Source organism: Coregonus clupeaformis, chromosome 8 (genome assembly GCF_020615455.1).
Source record: "Coregonus clupeaformis isolate EN_2021a chromosome 8, ASM2061545v1, whole genome shotgun sequence".
NCBI lineage: Eukaryota > Metazoa > Chordata > Actinopteri > Salmoniformes > Salmonidae > Coregonus > Coregonus clupeaformis.
This window is the reverse complement of record NC_059199.1, coordinates 58,276,289-58,290,448: the sequence shown is the minus strand read 5'-3', so window position 1 is coordinate 58,290,448 and position 14,160 is coordinate 58,276,289. Positions and strand designations below refer to the sequence as shown.

Here is a 14,160-nt window from a genome sequence, read left to right as displayed (position 1 = left end):
AGGCTTTGTTACTTTGGTCCCAGCTCTCTACAGGTCATTCACTAGGTCCCCCCGTGTGGTTCTGGGATTTTTGCTCACCGTTCTTGTGATCATTTTGACACCACGGGGTGAGATCTTGCGTGGAGCCCCAGATCGAGGGAGATTATCAGTGGTCTTGTATGTCTTCCATTTCCTAATAATTGCTCCCACAGTTGATTTCTTCAAACCAAGCTGCTTACCTATTGCAGATTCAGTCTTCCCAGCCTGGTGCAGGTCTACAATTTTGTTTCTGGTGTCCTTTGACAGCTCTTTGGTCTTGGCCATAGTGGAGTTTGGAGTGTGACAGTTTGAGGTTGTGGACAGGTGTCTTTTATACTGATAACAAGTTCAAACAGGTGCCATTAATACAGGTAACGTGTGGAGGACAGAGGAGCCTCTTAAAGAAGAAGTTACAGGTCTGTGAGAGCCAGAAATCTTGCTTGTTTCTAGGTGACCAAATACTTATTTTCCACCATAATTTGCAAATAAATTCATTAAAAATCCTACAATGTGATTTTCTGGATTTTTTTTCCTCAATTTGTCTGTCATAGTTGACGTGTACCTATGATGAAAATTATAGGCCTCTCTCATCTTTTTAAGTGGGAGAACTTGCACAATTGGTGGCTGACTAAATACTTTTTTTCCCCACTGTAACTTGCTACATTTGCACACACTGTATATATATTTTCTGTTGTATTTTTTTTGACTTTATGTTTTTTTACCCCATATGTAACTCTGTGTTGTTGTTTTTATCGAACTGCTTTGCTTTATCTTGGCCAGGTCGCAGTTGTAAATGAGAACTTGTTCTCAACTGGCTTACCTGGTTAAATAAAGGTGAAATAAAAAAAATAAAAAATAAAAAATAAAAAAATGAATATCTAGATTCTTGTGGATCTAGGCCTAGCTCGTGTGTACACACGCCAGGTGTGTTTATGATGGGGCTGAGAGGTGGGAATGTGAAATGCGTGATGAGGAAGATGCAAGAAGCTGTGGGAGTTGTGGAAGATTGGTCTCTAACATGGGGATTTAAGATGTCTGTGGCCAAGTCCTGCTTTATGGTGTTTTCTAAGAGGAAGGTTAAAGATGTTAGGCTGCAAATATGGATATAGGTAGGGTGTAGGTAGATATAGGTAGAGTTAGGTATTTGGTGATGAGAGGCTTATGTGGAAGAGACACGTTGAGTATATTGAAATTAAGTGTAGCAAGGTGCTGAACCTCATGAGGGCAGGATACTGAGCTACAGGCCTCCTGTAGCTCAGTTGGTAGAGCATGGCGCTAGCAACGCCAGGTTTGTGGGTTTGATTCCCACGGGGGGCCAGTATGAAAAAATGTATGCACTCACTAACTGTAAGTCGCTCTGGATAAGAGCGTCTGCTAAATGACTAAAACGTAAATATGATTGAAGTCAGATAGACAAACACTGTTGTGTATGTATCAGGCATTGATCAGGTCACCTTTGGATTATGGGTGCTTTGTATATGGATCAGCAGCCAAAACTGTACTACAGCGCCTGGATAGGATACAGTCAAGGGCCCTGAGATGGTGTGTGGGATCCTTCAGGACGACACCTGTTGAGGCATTGCAGGTGGATAGTGGGGCACTGCCACTGAGGATAAAGGCGGGACAAACTGGCAATATCGTACTGGGTGAGGTTGACAGGGAGTTCAAAAGGACATCCTGTGGTCACAGCAACTGGGGAATGCTGGGAGCGAGGAGGGGGTAAGCAGAGGGCATATGGGCAGAAGGTGGAAGAATATGGACTGGGGGAGAGAGAGATAGGGCAGCAATTGCATTGGGGACCGTTCCTCTGTGGCTGTTTCTGAAACCAAGTGTACGGTCGTGGTCAAAAGTTTTGAGAATGACACAAATATAAATTTTCACAAAGTCTGCTGCCTCAGTTTTTATGATGGCAATTTGCATATACTCCAGAATGTTATGAAGAGTGATCAGATGAATTGCAATTAATTGCAAAGTCCCTCTTTGCCATGAAAATGAACTTAATCCCCCCAAAATATTTCCACTGCATTTCAGCCCTGCCACAAAAGGACCAGCTGACATCATGTCAGTGATTCTCCCGTTAACACAGGTGAGAGTGTTGACGAGGACAGGGCTGGAGAGCACTCTGTCATGCTGATTGAGTTAGAATAACAGACTGGAAGCTTTAAAAGGAGGGTGGTGCTTGAAATCATTGTTCTTCCTCTGTTAACCATGGTTACCTGCAAGGAAACACGTGCCGTCATCATTGCTTTGCACAAAAAGGGCTTCACAGGCAAGGATATTGCTGCTAGTAAGATTGCACCTAAATCAACCATTTATCAGATCATCAAGAACTTCAAGGAGAGAGGTTCAATTGTTGTGAAGAAGTCTCCCGAGTGGCGCAGTGGTCCAAGGCACTGAATCGCAGTGCTAGCTGTGCCACTAGAGATCCTGGTTCGAATCCAGTCTCTGTCGTAGCCGGCCGCGACCAGGAGACCCATGGGGCGGCGCACAGCGTCTTCCAGGGTAGGGGAGGGAATGGCCGGCAGGGATGTAGCTCAGTTGGTAGAGCATGGCGTTTGCAACGCCAGGGTTGTGGGTTCGATTCCCACGGGGGGCCAGTATGAAAAAATATATATATATATATAATGTATGCACTCACTAACTGTAAGTCACTCTGGATAAGAGCGTCTGCTAAATGACTAAAATTTAAAAATGTAAATGTAAGAAGGCTTCAGGGCGCCCAAGAAAGTCCAACAAGCGCCAGGACTGTCTCCTAAAGTTGATTCAGCTGTGGGATCTGGGCACCACCAGTGCAGAGCTTGCTCAGGAATGGCAGCAGGCAGGTGTGAGTGCATATGCACGCACAGTGAGGCGAAGACTTTTGGAGGATGGCCTGGTGTCAAGAAGGGCAGCGAGGAAGCCACTTCTCTCCAGGAAAAACATCAGGGACATACTGATATTCTGAAAAAAATACAGGGATTGGACTGCTGAGGAGTCATTTTCTCTGATGAATCCCCTTTCCGATTGTTTGGGGCATCCGGAAAAAAGCTTGTCCGGAGAAGACAAGGTGAGCGCTACCATCAGTCCTGTGTCATGCCAACAGTAAAGCATCCTGAGACCATTCATGTGTGGGGTTGCTTCTCAGCCAAGGGAGTGGGCTCACTCACAATTTTGCCTAAGAACACAGTGTCACATTCGTTGAATGACGGGTCGGACCAAGGCGCAGCGTGATTTACGTACATGTTTATTTAAATGAATAAACAACCGCCAAACCAACGAAACATGAAGTCCAAGGCAGCGCAACACAACACACCTTAACAAGATCCCACAACCCACTAGTGCCAATAGGCTGCCTAAGTATGGTCGCCAATCAGAGACAACGAGCGACAGCTGCCTCTGATTGGGAACCACACCGGCCAACATAGATCTAGACAACATAGAAAATCACACCCTGACTCAACAAATAAGAGTCCCCAGAGTCAGGGCGTGACACACAGCCATGAATAAAGAATGGTACTAACACATCCTCCGAGAGCAACTTCTCCCAACCATCCAAGAACAGTTTGGTGACGAACAATGCCTTTTCCAGCATGATGGAGCACCTTGCCATAAGGCAAAAGTGATAACTAAGTGGCTCGGGGAACAAAACATTGACATTTTGGGTCCATGGCCAGGAAACTCCCCAGATCCTAATCCCATTGAGAACTTGTGGTAAATCCTCAAGAGGCGGGTGGACAAACAAAAACCCACAAATTCTGACAAACTCCTAGCATTGATTATGCAAGAATGGGCTGCCATCAGTCAGGATGTGGCCCAGAAGTTAATTGACAGCATGCCAGGTCAGATTGCAGAGGTCTTGTGTCACGATCGTCGAACACAGATGAGGACCAAGGCGCAGCGTTGCAGGCAAACATACTCTTTATTAGAGACACGATCAAAAAAACAACAAAACGATAACGTGACAGTTCACGGTCTAACACAACCGACTAGAAACAAAATCCCACAAACACGAATGAAAAACAGACTGTTTAAATATGGCTCCCAATCAGAGACAACCAGAAACACCTGACCCTCGTTGCCTCTGATTGGGAGCCACTCTGGCCAACATAGAAATAGCACCCATAGAAACAAAACACATAGAATCTACACACCCTGGCTCAACATAACAGTGTCCCCAGAGCCAGGGCGTGACAGTACCCCCCCCCCCTAAAGGCGTGGACTCCGACCGCGTCACCCAAATACCACAGGGGAGGGACCGGGTGGGCACTGCTCCGGGCCTGATCCCCGCTCCCTCTCCAACCCCCCAAAGTACCCCTGGTCCGGTCTGGCCCCGCTGGCCGGAGCTGGACTGCACACTGATGGAGCGGATTGCTCTAGCTCCGGCGTAAAACATCTGACCAGTGCCGAACCAGGCACCAGTGGAACAGGCACGGGCCGTGCCGGACTGACGACGCCCACCACTGGCTTGGTGTGGAGAACAGGCACGGGCCGTGCTGGACTGACAACGCACACCACTGGCTTGGTGTGAGGAGCAGGAGTGAGCCGAACCGGGCTGACGAAACGCACCACTGGCTTGGTGCGGGGAGCAGGAACGGGCCGAGCCGGGCTGACGAAGCGCACCACTGACTTGGTGCGGGGAGCAGGAACGGGCCGAGCCGGGCTGACGAAGCGCACCACTGACTTGGTGCGGGGAGCAGGAACGGGCCGAGCCGGGCTGACGGGCGCACCACTGACTTGGTGCGGGGAGCAGGAACGGGCCGAGCCGGGCTGACGAGCGCACCACTGACTTGGTGCGGGGAGCAAGAACGGGCCGAGCCGGGCTGACGAGCGCACCACTGACTTGGTGCGGGGAGCAGGAACGGGCCGAGCCGGGCTGACGAAGCGCACCACTGACTTGGTGCGGGGAGCAGGAACGGGCCGAGCCGGGCTGACGAAGCGCACCACTGACTTGGTGCGGGGAGCAGGAACGGGCCGAGCCGGGCTGACGAAGCGCACCACTGACTTTGTGCGAGGAGCAGGAACAGACCGGACCGTACTGGGGACACACACCACTGGCCCTACACCGGGATCTGGAACAGGCCGGACCGGACTGGTAACACACCCCAGTACCTCTCGCCGTGCCTCTACACCTTCCATCCCCTCTTCGACCAGTGGCCCCCGTAACCTGGCGGCCTCCTCTGCCAACCCGCTGGACCGCTCTATCGCGGCCTCCTGCTGCCCCGACATCGTGAGCCCCCCCCTAAAAAATTTCTGGGGGTCTCTCCTCCCCGTGGGCCAGGCCTCTATAGTTCTCGTCCAACTCTCGCTCTTCTGCCTCCAACTCCCGCTATTCAGCTCCTCAATTGGCTTGACCCAGTCGAAGCTCTTCCTCCATTGTTCCCAAGTCCACTCTCTCTGCTCTTCACTCGGCTTGACCCAGTCGAGGCTGCCACGGAGATCTGCTAGGGATTTCCCTGGCGATGGCTCCTCGACTCGCTGCTTGGTCCAGTTGTGGTGGGATTTTCTGTCACGATCGTCGAACAGAGATGAGGACCAAGGCGCAGCGTTGCAGGCAAACATACTCTTTATTAGAGACACGATCAAAAAAAAAAAAAAACGATAACGTGACAGTTCACGGTCTAACACAACCGACTAGAAACAAAATCCCACAAACACGAATGAAAAACAGACTGTTTAAATATGGCTCCCAATCAGAGACAACCAGAAACACCTGACCCTCGTTGCCTCTGATTGGGAGCCACTCTGGCCAACATAGAAATAGCACCCATAGAAACAAAACACATAGAATCTACACACCCTGGCTCAACATAACAGTGTCCCCAGAGCCAGAGCGTGACATCTTGAAAAAGAAGGGTCAAATATTGACTCTTTGCATAAACTTAATGTAATTGTCAATAAAAGCCTTTGACACTTATGGAATGCTTGTAATTATACTTCAGTATACCATAGTAACATCTGACAAAAATATCTAAAAACACTGAAGCAGCAAACTTTGTGAAGACCAATACTTGTGTCATTCTCAAAACGTTTGACCACGACTGTAGACGTGGACATGATTGAGGGCAGGAGGGAATGGGTTGAGGATTTGACACGGTGTGTGGAGAGATACAATGCCTTCGGAAAGTATTCAGATCCCTTGACTTTTTCCACATTTTGTTAGGTTACAGCCTTATTCTAAAATTTATTAAATTGTTTTTCCCCCTCATCAATCTACACCCAATACCCCATGATCCTGACTAGTCTCCCAGTCCCTGCTGCTGAAAAACATCCCCACAGCATGATGCTGCCACCACCATGCTTCACCGTAGGGATGGTATTGGTCAGGTGATGAGCGGTGCCTGGTTTCCTCCAGATGTGACGCTTGGCATTCAGGCCAAAGAGTTCAATCTTGGTTTCATCAGACCAGAGAATCTTGTTTCTCATGGTCTGAGAGTCCTTTAGGTGCCTTTTGGCAAACTCCAAGCGGGCTGTCATGTGTCTTTTACTGAGGAGCGGCTTCCATCTGGCCACTCTACCATGAAGGCCTGATTGGTTGAGTGCTGCAGAGGAACTCTGGAGCTCTGTCAGAGTGACCATCGGGTTCTTGGTCACCTCCCTGACCCAGGCCCTTCTCCCCCGATTGCTCAGGTTTACCCAGGCGAGCAGCTCTAGGAAGAGTCTTGGTGGTTCCAAACTTACATTTACATTTTAGTCATTTAGCAGACGCTCTTATCCAGAGCGACTTACAGGAGCAATTAGGGTTAAGTGCCTTGCTCAAGGGCACAGACAGATTTTTCACCTAATCGGCTCAGGGATTAGAACCAGCGACCTTTCGGTTACTGGCACAACACTGTTAACCACTAAGCTACCTGCTTCCATTTAAGAATGATGGAGGCCACTTTGTTCTTGGGGACCTTCAATGCTGCAGAAAGTTTTTGGTTAACCTTACTCAGGGTACCAAATGTCTAAAAACCTGTTTTCACATTGTCATTATGGGGTATTGTGTGTAGATTGATGAGGAAAAAAATGCATTTAATCCATTTTCTAATAAGGCTGTAACGTAACAAAATGTGGAAAAAGTGAAGGGTTCTGAATATTCCTTTTTTATTCGTTTTTAAGGATACATACAGATGGTTCAAAGGATCCAGTCAGTGGAAGGGTGGGAGATGGGGTGTACATCCCAGATTTCAATGTTAGAGTGTGTAAGCGGTTAACTGATTACGTGTCAGTGTATGTGGCCGAGTTGATGGCCATGATTCTAGGTTTGAGATGGGTGGAGGAGGAGGGGAAACCACTCAGAGTGGTGACCTGTTCTGATTGGGCTGCAGTGTTGAGTAGTGTGAAGTCGGGAAGGTCGGATAGGGGAGGCTTATTTGTGATGATGGTGCTGTTAATGTGGTTGGAGAGGATGGGAGTGGTGGTAAGCTTTTGCTGGGTTCCCACCCATGTGGGTGTGGAGGATAATGAGAAGGCTGATGTGGTGGCTAAGAGTGCTGGGGGGGAGAGAGGTGGGAGATATTCAGATCCCGCTGGGCCGCAGGGAAGTCAAGTCCTTGATCCGGGCAAAAGGGCTCGACCTTTTGGCAAAGGGAGTGGGATGGTAGTAGTAAGGGGAGGTCTGTAAAGGAAGAGGTGGGGACTATGGGATGGAGGAGAGAGGAAGTTGTATTCAGTAGACTACGGTTTGGGCACACAGGTTTAAATGCCATGCTGTGATAGGTTGTTGATAGGGACACATGAAACAGGTCTGTGTGACGAGTGTTTAGTGGAGGAAACGGTGGAGCATGTATTGATATTTTGTGAACTGTATGACGTAGATAGGGAGAGACTGTGTGAAAGGGTTAGAGAGGCTGGACGGGGTTGGGGTTTGGGTGGTGTAGTGGGGGAGGGTTAGAGAGGCTGGACGGGGTTGGGGTTTGGGTGGTGTAGTGGGGGAGGGTTAGAGAGGCTGGACGGGGTTGGGGTTTGGGTGGTGTAGTGGGGGAGGGTTAGAGAGGCTGGACGGGGTTGGGGTGGTGTAGTGGGGGAGGGTTAGAGAGGCTGGACGGGGTTGGGGTTTGGGTGGTGTAGTGGGGGGAGGGTTAGAGAGGCTGGACGGGGTTGGGGTTGGGGTGGTGTAGTGGGGGAGGGTTAGAGAGGCTGGACGGGGTTGGGGTTTAGGTGGTGTAGTGGGGGGAGGGTTAGAGAGGCTGGACAGGGTTGGGGTTTGGGTGGTGTAGTGGGGGAGGGTTAGAGAGGCTGGACAGGGTTGGGGTGGTGTAGTGGGGGGAGGGTTAGAGAGGCTGGACGGGGTTGGGGTTTGGGTGGTGTAGTGGGGGGAGGGTTAGAGAGGCTGGACGGGGTTGGGGTTTGGGTGGTGTAGTGGGGGAGGGTTAGAGAGGCTGGACGGGGTTGGGGTTGGGGTGGTGTAGTGGGGGAGGGTTAGAGAGGCTGGACGGGGTTGGGGTTTAGGTGGTGTAGTGGGGGAGGGTTAGAGAGGCTGGACGGGGTTGGGGTTTGGGTGGTGTAGTGGGGGATGGTTAGAGAGGCTGGACAGGGTTGGGGTTTAGGTGGTGTAGTGGGGGAGGGTTAGAGAGGCTGGACGGGGTTGGGGTTTGGGTGGTGTAGTGGGGGAGGGTTAGAGAGGCTGGACGGGGTTGGGGTTTGGGTGGTGTAGTGGGGGAGGGTTAGAGAGGCTGGACGGGGTTGGGGTTTGGGTGGTGTAGTGGGGGAGGGTTAGAGAGGCTGGACGGGGTTGGGGTTTGGGTGGTGTAGTGGGGGGAGGGTTAGAGAGGCTGGACGGGGTTGGGGTGGTGTAGTGGGGGGAGGGTTAGAGAGGCTGGACGGGGTTGGGGTTTGGGTGGTGTAGTGGGGGAGGGTTAGAGAGGCTGGACGGGGTTGGGGTTTAGGTGGTGTAGTGGGGGAGGGTTAGAGAGGCTGGACGGGGTTGGGGTGGTGTAGTGGGGGAGGGTTAGAGAGGCTGGACAGGGTTGGGGTTTAGGTGGTGTAGTGGGGGGAGGGTTAGAGAGGCTGGACGGGGTTGGGGTTTAGGTGGTGTAGTGGGGGAGGGTTAGAGAGGCTGGAAGGGGGTTGGGGTTTAGGTGGTGTAGTGGGGGAGGGTTAGAGAGGCTGGACGGGGTTGGGGTTTAGGTGGTGTAGTGGGGGAGGGTTAGAGAGGCTGGACGGGGTTGGGGTTTGGGTGGTGTAGTGGGGGAGGGTTAGAGAGGCTGGACGGGGTTGGGGTTTAGGTGGTGTAGTGGGGGGAGGGTTAGAGAGGCTGGACGGGGTTGGGGTTGGGGTGGTGTAGTGGGGGAGGGTTAGAGAGGCTGGACAGGGTTGGGGTGGTGTAGTGGGGGAGGGTTAGAGAGGCTGGACAGGGTTGGGGTTTAGGTGGTGTAGTGGGGGAGAGTTAGAGAGGCTGGACGGGGTTGGGGTTTAGGTGGTGTAGTGGGGGAGGGTTAGAGAGGCTGGACGGGGTTGGGGTTTAGGTGGTGTAGTGGGGGGAGGGTTAGAGAGGCTGGACGGGGTTGGGGTTTGGGTGGTGTAGTGGGGGAGAGTTAGAGAGGCTGGACGGGGTTGGGGTTTGGGTGGTGTAGTGGGGGGAGGGTTAGAGAGGCTGGATGGGGTTGGGGTGGTGTAGTGGGGGAAGGTTAGAGAGGCTGGACGGGGTTGGGGTTTGGGTGGTGTAGTGGGGGAGGGTTAGAGAGGCTGGACGGGGTTGGGGTTTGGGTGGTGTAGTGGGGGAGGGTTAGAGAGGCTGGACGGGGTTGGGGTTTAGGTGGTGTAGTGGGGGGAGGAAAGGGGAGGGATGTGGTGTCTAGGGCTCTATTTCACTTTCTTAGAGGAACAGGACTAATGAAGAGAATTTAATGTAATTAGGTCGTGACTGGCGGTGTATGCACCTTAAAACTTGGATGCGATCCTCCAACCCAAACCCAAAGAAGAAGGGGGAGGTCAGGTGTGCCTACTGCCCAGTGGTGGATAAAGTACCAAATTGTCATACTTTAGTAAAAGTAAAGATACATGAATAGAAAATTACTCAAGAAAAAGTGAAAGTCACCCAGTAAAATACTACTTGAGTAAAGGTCTAAAAGTATTTGGTTTTCAAAAGTAAATGTAATTGCTAAAATATACTTAAGTACCAAAAGTAAAATGATAAATCATTTAAAATTCTGTATATTAAGCAAACCAGACGCAACCATTTTCTTATTTTTTGAATGTACTGATAGCCAGGGGCACACTCCAACATTCAGACGTCATTTACAAACACAGCATGTGGGTTTAGTGGGTCCGCCAGATCAGAGGCAGTAGGGATGACAAGGGATTTTCTCTTGATAAATGCGTGAATTTGACAATTTTCCTGTCCTGCTAAGCATTCAAAATGTAACATGTACTTTTGGGTAAAAAGTACATTATTTTCTTTAAGAATGTAGTGAAGTAAAAGTAAAAGTTGTCAAAAATATTAATAGTAAAGTACTGATACCCCAAAAAGCTACTTAATAGTACTTTAAAGTATTTTTACTTTAGTACTTTACACCACTGCTACTGGCGAGGGCAGGCGACCCCAATTACCTTCCCATTAATTACGACTGGGTTAGTTAATAGCTAGCTTTCTAAAGTATGGGTCCTTTAAAACAGTCACAGCCTGCCTGGTAGTAAAACTGACCAACGAAACCAAGCTAGGCTATTATTGAGCCAAATTCACTTGAGCAAAAAGTCTCATTACTTACTAGGCTACTGTTCTTTGCTGGAACGACGGGAGTTAACCAATTAGCTAAGACCGAGTTAATTACTGTTTGAGTAATGAAACAATCAATCAATCAATTAATTAAACAACCACAAAGTAATAAGATAATTTCTTCCTTAACGTAATCATCCGCTGACTCGCGCTCTTCATCCATTACGAACTTGCTTTCACGAGCGTCAAACTCTAAACTAACAATTTGTTTACCGATATTAAAGGTCTAATACGCTATTAGGAAATTGATGTGCGAGTGTGCACCGTCCGTTTCGAGACAAGTGAAGAAGTTGATTGACAAATTAGCTAGTTGACAATACACAGGACAACCATTACAATACACAGGTGTGCTGTTAATTTTAGCACCCACCTTGTTGCTATGTATGAACTAGCTCCATAGTATGGAAACCAAATTAAAATCAGACAGTTGCCCAGACAGTTCCACTATCAGTTTAGAGATTTGATGGGTCAGCAAACATACAGTACCAGTCAAAAGATTGGACACACCTACTCATTCAAGGGTTTTTCTTTATTTTTACTATTTTCTACATTGCAGAATAATAGTGAAGACATCAAAACTATGAAATAACACATATGGAATCATGTAGTAACCAAAAAAGTGTTAAACAAATCAAAATATATATTTTAGATTTTAGATTCTTCTAAGTAGCCACTCTTTGCCTTGATAACAACTTTGCACACTCTTGGCATTCTCTCAACCAGCTTCACCTGGAATGCTTTTCCAACAGTCTTGAAGGAGTTCCCACATATGCTGAGCACTTGTTGGCTGCTGTTCCTTCACTCTGCGGTCCAACTCATCCCAAACCATCTCAACTGGGTTGAGGTCGGGTGATTGTGGAGGCCAGGTCATCTGATGCAGCACTCCATCACTCTCCTTCTTGGTCAAATAGCCCTTACACAGCCTGGAGGTGTGTTTTGGGTCATTGTCCTGTTGAAAACAAATGATAGTCCCACTAACCCTAACCCATGCTTCACGGTAGGAACCACACATGCGGAGATCATCCGTTCACCTACTCTGCGTCTCACAAAGACATGGCGGTTGGAACCAAAAATCTCAAATTTGGACTCATCAGACCAAAGGACAGATTTCCACCGGTCTAATGTCCATTGCTCATGTTTCTTGGCCCAAGCAAGTATCTTCTTCTTATTAGTGTCCTTTAGTAGTGGTTTCTTTGCAGCAATTTGACCATGAAGGCTTGATTCACACAGTCTCCTCTGAACAGTTGATGTTGAGATGTGCTGTTACTTGAACTCCGTGAAGCATTTATTTGGGCTGCAATTTCTGAGGCTGGTAACTCTAATGAACGTATCCTCTACAGCAGAGGTAACTCTGGGTCTTCCTTTCCTGTGGCGGCCCTCATGAGAGCCAGTTTCATCATAGCGCTTGATGGTTTTTGCGACTGCACTTGAAGAAACTTTCAAAGTTCTTGACATTTTCCGGATTGACTGACCTTCATGTCTTAAAGTAATGATGGACTGTAGTTTCTCTTTGCTTATTTGAGCTGTTTTTGCCATAATATGGACTTAGTCTTAGGCCGTCATTGTAAATAAGAATTTGTTCTTAACTGACTTGCCTAGTTAAATAAAGGTTAAAAAAAAATAATACAAAAATAAAATACTAAAATATGTCCCCCTGTTCCCAGTGAAAGTTGCGCCCCTGGTTATTAGAATATTTTAATTTAATAGGATCTTTAGTGCAGTAAGTAACATATCACCCACGAGAGGGAGCCGAGAGCTCCATCGACTGTAACCTGGCTACCCAACTCACTTCATTCACTTCACAGCAGCTCTATACTATACACTATAGAGTTACATTCACAAGGAAACAAGTACAGCAAGTACTAGCAGCAATCCCCATAACTCTACCTTTCTCTCTCCTTCCCCAGTGGATGAGTACAGATTTTATAGCAACCAACCTCAACTGCCGGACCGCGGTCCGGGTCCGGACACAGAGAAGGGTCAATCCGGACCGGACAACATCGCATTTTGTTATATAAAAGTCCATTTATTTTTTAGACAGCTTAAAAAAAAAATCTACCGGGCGCAGCGGTCTCTTTAACTCAACAACCTCTCTTTCTCACTCTCTCTCTCTCTCTAAGCAACGCCCACCTCTCTAATTGTGCCCTGTCTAATCCAATCGCGTGGTTATATGCAAATACAAGAGACCGCGTCTTACCCAATCACATCAATCCAAATATCCTCTGCGGAACCTTGGGACAAGCAGGCAGAAAGAAACAGAAAGATCTGACCGCGGTTCAACTGTTAATATCACACATAGAAGGAGCGTAGTTACCGGTATCTTTGTTAATATAGCTTGTTCAAAAAAGAAGGAAAGTTGATTCTGAAAACCAAAAAAAAAAACATTTTCAGACACTGAGACGGTAAAAGGATGCATGAGTCCACAGCAATGAGGAGAACTGAAATATTAGCTGAAGATTTAACTTCACAACTTGATGAGGCCATTCAGAATGCACCATACATTTCATTAGCTGTGAATGAATCAACAGATAAACACTGATAATGCCCAGCTTCTGGTGTTTGTCAGATTTCATAATGAAACAAAGAAGGAATTCTGTGAGGAGCTGTTGGGCTTAACAAATCTAGAAGCACACACACGGGGAGAGGATATCCATGAGGCCATCAAAGGAATGCTGACAAAAAGGGGGATCGATCTGAAGTCAGTGGTCTCCATCCTCACAGATGGAGCTCCAGCCATGACAGGAAGAGGGAGGGGACTGGTTGCACGTTTGAAAGAGGACCACCCTGACCTGACATCATACCACCGCATCAATCTGTCCTGTGTGCCAGTCTGGGAAAATAGTATTCTGAGGTCATGACAACGATGATGAAACTGATCAACTTTTTGAGAGCAACATCATTGCCACAACACTGCCTGCTACGAGGCATTCTGACAGAGGCCAATGCCAGTTTTGATGACTTACTACTGCACAACAATGTCAGATGGCTCAGCAAAGGCATGGCTTTGGAACGCTTTTTGGCCATTCATGAGGAAATCAAAGCTTTCTTATCAGAGCAAAAGAGTGACAAGGCAACTCAGTTTTCTGAGTTTTTGGAAGATGAGGAGAAGATGGAAACACTTGCATTTTTGACAGATATTACATCACACCTTAATCAAGTGAATGTTAAGCTGCAGGGACGGGACAACACAGTGTGTGATATGATAACAGCAGTCCAGGCTTTCCAGAAGAAAGTGGAACTTTTCAAGAATGATCTCCAGGGAGAACTTGTCCACTTCCCTGATCTTCTGGTGCAAACGCAGGGAGACAAAGATGTTCCCAACCATGTAGATTTTTCTTTCAGAAGCTGATGGAGAACTTCAAGGCACGCTTTGATGACTTCAGTGTTTGAAGAGAACTGCTGCTGCTCATCCAGAACACCTTCTTGGTCACAAATGTGACAAGGTTTTGAGAAGAAGCAAAACAGAT

The 14,160-nt window shown here is 48.2% G+C and overlaps 1 non-coding gene across 1 annotated transcript; it reads left to right on the top strand.

Moving 5' to 3' along the window:
* The first annotated feature begins 1,260 nt into the window (after nucleotides 1-1,260).
* On the top strand, nucleotides 1,261-1,336 carry trnaa-agc. Its single transcript has one exon. It is a non-coding gene; the product is annotated as a tRNA-Ala (tRNA).
* Nucleotides 1,337-14,160: the final 12,824 nt, after the last annotated feature.